This window comes from Dunckerocampus dactyliophorus, unplaced genomic scaffold (genome assembly GCF_027744805.1).
Source record: "Dunckerocampus dactyliophorus isolate RoL2022-P2 unplaced genomic scaffold, RoL_Ddac_1.1 HiC_scaffold_111, whole genome shotgun sequence".
Taxonomy (NCBI): domain Eukaryota; kingdom Metazoa; phylum Chordata; class Actinopteri; order Syngnathiformes; family Syngnathidae; genus Dunckerocampus; species Dunckerocampus dactyliophorus.
The window spans coordinates 1,055-5,000 of NW_026559810.1; positions in this window are offsets into that span (position 1 = coordinate 1,055).

Here is a 3,946-nt window from a genome sequence, read left to right on the forward strand (position 1 = left end):
ATGAAATGAGAAAAAAGGTGAAAAAATGGCAAAGTGTCAAGGGAGCTAGGCAGAAACCCATGCCGAGCTGCCTGGAGCCCAGGGGCGGCTGTAAAGTCTGTGGAGTGCCGCTGTGTCCCTGGATGAAATGAGAAAAAAGGTGAAAAAATGGCAAAGTGTCAAGGGAGAAATTCAGAAACTCAGGCCGAGCTGCCTGGAGCCCAGGGGCCGCGGGAAAGTCTGTGGAGAGCCGCTGTGTCCCTGGATGAAATGAAGAAAAAGGTGAAAAAATGGCAAAGTGTCAAGGGAGAAATTCAGAAACCCATGCCTAGGGTCCTGGAGCCCAGGGGCCGCGGGAAAGTCTGTGGAGAGCCGCTGTGTCCCTGGATGAAATGAGAAAAAAGGTGAAAAAGTAACAAAGTGTCAAGGGAGAAATTCAGAAACCCAGGCCGAGCTGCCTGGAGCCTCAAAGCGGATAGAAATAGCGTGGAGAGCCGCTGTTAAGCCAGACGCCCTCTGGCGGACACAGGCAGGAGTTGCAGTAAATGCATTGAAGTCAATGGGCGAGAGTACCCAATGCGCCAAAAAAGTGCTGAAAATATGACAAAGTGTCAAATGAATGGGAGTCAATGGGCGAGAGTACCCAATGCACAAAAAAAGTGCTGAAAATATGACAAAGTGTCAAATGAATGGGAGTCAATGGGCGAGAGTACCCAATGCACAAAAAAAGTGCTGAAAAAGTCCACACGAGCCTAGTCAGAAATGCAGGCCGAGGCGGCTGGAGCCCCAAAGCGGCTATAAAAAGCGTGGAGAGCCGCTGTCGCCCCGGAGAAACGGAGAAAAAGTGCTGAAAAAAGGCCACGTCCTAACGGACCTAGGCGGAAGTGCAGGCGAGGCGGCAGGAGTCTGAAAACCGCTATAAAAAGCGTGGAGAGCCGCTGTCGCCCCGGAGAAACGGAGAAAAAGTGCTGAAAAAAGGCCTAAATCCTAACGGACCTAGGCGGAAGTGCAGGCGAGGCGGCAGGAGTCTGAAAACCGCTATAAAAAGCGTGGAGAGCCGCTGTCGCCCCGGAGAAACGGAGAAAAAGTGCTGAAAAAAGGCCTAAATCCTAACGGACCTAGGCGGAAGTGCAGGCGAGGCGGCAGGAGTCTGAAAACCGCTATAAAAAGCGTGGAGAGCCGCTGTCGCCCCGGAGGAACGGAGAAAAAGTGCTGAAAAAAGGCCTAAATCCTAACGGACCGAGGCGGAAGTGCAGGCGAGGCGGCAGGAGTCTGAAAACGGCTATAAAATGCGTGGAGAGCCGCTGTCGCCCCGGAGAAACGGAGAAAAAGTGCTGAAAAAAGGCCTAAATCCTAACGGACCGAGGCGGAAGTGCAGGCGAGGCGGCAGGAGTCTGAAAGCGGCTATAAAACGCGTGGAGAGCCGCTCGGATGATTTTTCAAAGTGTCAAATGAATGGGAGTGAATGGGGCAGAGTACCCAATGTGTAAAAAAAGTGCTGAAAAAACGACAAAGTCCACACGAGCCTAGTCAGAAATGCAGTCCGAGGCGGCTGGAGCCCCAAAGCGGCTATAAAACGCGTGGAGAGCCGCTCGGATGATTTTTCAAAGTGTCAAATGAATGGGAGTGAATGGGGCAGAGTACCCAATGTGTAAAAAAAGTGCTGAAAAAACGACAAAGTCCACACGAGCCTAGTCAGAAATGCAGTCCGAGGCGGCTGGAGCCCCAAAGCGGCTATAAAACGCGTGGAGAGCCGCTCGGATGATTTTTCAAAGTGTCAAATGAATGGGAGTGAATGGGGCGGAGTACCCAATGCGCCAAAAAAGTGCTGAAAAAACGACAAAGTGTCAAATGAATGGGAGTGAATGGGGCAGAGTACCCAATGTGTAAAAAAAGTGCTGAAAAAACGACAAAGTGTCAAATGAATGGGAGTGAATGGGGCGGAGTACCCAATGCGCAAAAAAAGTGCTGAAAAAACGACAAAGTCCACACGAGCCTAGTCAGAAATGAAGGCCGAGGCGGCTGGAGCCCCAAAGCGGCTATAAAATGCGTGGAGAGCCGCTCGGATGATTTTTCTAAGTGTGAAATGAATGGGAGTGAATGGGGCGGAGTACCCAATGCGCGAAAAAAGTGCTGAAAAAACGACAAAGTGTCAAATGAATGGGAGTGAATGGGCGGAGTACCCAATGCGTGAAAAAAGGTCTGGAAAAACGACAAAGTGTCAAATGAATGGGAGTCAATGGGCGGAGTACCCAATGCGCGAAAAAAGTGCTGAAAAAATGACAAAGTGTCAAATGAATGGGAGTCAATGAGTGTTTTGGTCGACCAGGAAAAAACGCGTTTACGGGAGAGGGTAAATCAGCCGAGAGGGGGGGGGGGGGTATACTTTACCCTCTCCCGTAAATGCCATTTTTCCTGGTTGACCAAAACACCTCCAGCACGATTTCGGAAACCCAGTTTTTAGAAACACTGACCTCCAGGGGAAGTACCGAGAAAAGCACACTTTTGAATCCGCTTTTGACGCACTGAAACACGGACGTGAGCTGGGGCCGTGCCGCTCTTGGAAAACCCCTGGAGGTTATTTTCTAAAACGGGTTTCCGCGTCCCCCCGGGCGCCCGTGTTGGGCCGCGCAAGGCGGTCCGGGCTGCCCGCCCCATCTGAGTGCCCCGTTGGGCCGCGTGCATGGCAGGCATCCAAGGAAGGCTGATGAGCAGCGGTGATGATGATGATGAGACACCAGCTGCAATTTTGACAAAGTGTCACCTCTCAAGCATTTCCAAGCGTGACACAAACAAAAGGGAACGGGAACTTTGATATGAGTGACTTGTGCTTCTTTTTCTCCAAGTGTCACTCCACAGCTGGCACCCAGGCTGTGTGACGCAGGTGTCCGACGAGGAGCGCCCGCGATGGGCCGCGTCAGGCGGCCCGGGCCGCGCTATCACCTCCGGATGACAACATCCAAAGGAGCACGTTGGTGCTTGCTGGGAGTTTGCGCACGCGATAGGCGACGCCTGGCGGCCCTGGCCGCGCCTCGCCAGCGGGTAATGACGACCGCGAGCGCCATGCTGCGCCGATGGAGCTGTCCGAGGAGCGAGAGCGCCCGCCATGGGCGGCATCCGGCGGCCCCTGGCCGTGCTTCGTCTGCGGGTCGCTCTCCACCTCCGGGTGGCCAATCCGAGGTGTCCGAAAAGTGTGTGCGCTCGCCATGGGCGGCATCCGGCGGCCTCTGGCCGTGCTTCGTCTGCGGGTGCACACTCGGAGCGAGGCTCCTGCTCGCTCCGGCGCGGTAGCTTTGTCCGCGCTCCACCTCCGGGTGGCGAATCCCAAAAAGCAGCACTTTGGTGCTACGAAGGTGTCAGAAGAGTGTGTGCGCCCGCCATGGGCGGCATCCGGCGGCCTCTGGCCGTGCTTCGTCTGCGGGTGCACACTAGGCGCGGTGGCTTTGTCCGCGCTCCACCTCCGGGTGGCGAATCCCAAAAAGCAGCACTTTGGTGCTTCGTAGGTGTCAGAAAAGTGTGTGCGCCCGCCATGGGCGGCATCCGGCGGCCTCTGGCCGTGCTTCGTCTGCGGGCGCACACTCGGAGCGAGGCTGCTGCTCGCTCCGGCGCGGTGGCTGGGTCCGCGCTCCACCTCCGGGTGGCGGAAGGAATCGAAAAGGAGCACTTTGCTGCTTCGCAGGTGTCAGAGGAGTGGGAGCGCCCGCCATGGGCGGCATCCGGCGGCCCCTGGCCGTGCTTCGTCTGCGGGTCGCTCTCCACCTCCGGGTGGCCCACTCCAAAGAAAATAAAAAAGGAGCCCAGCTCACTGGAAGGCAAGCTGAGGCTCCGGCGCGGGTAAGAGGGGCCCGCGCCTCACCTCCGGGTGTCCGACAAAGAGGAGCCGAGTGTGCTCATTGGAGGCCAGTGGGACCTCCGGCGCGGTAGCAGGGCCCGCGCTTCACCTCCGGGTGTCCGACAGAGAGGAGCC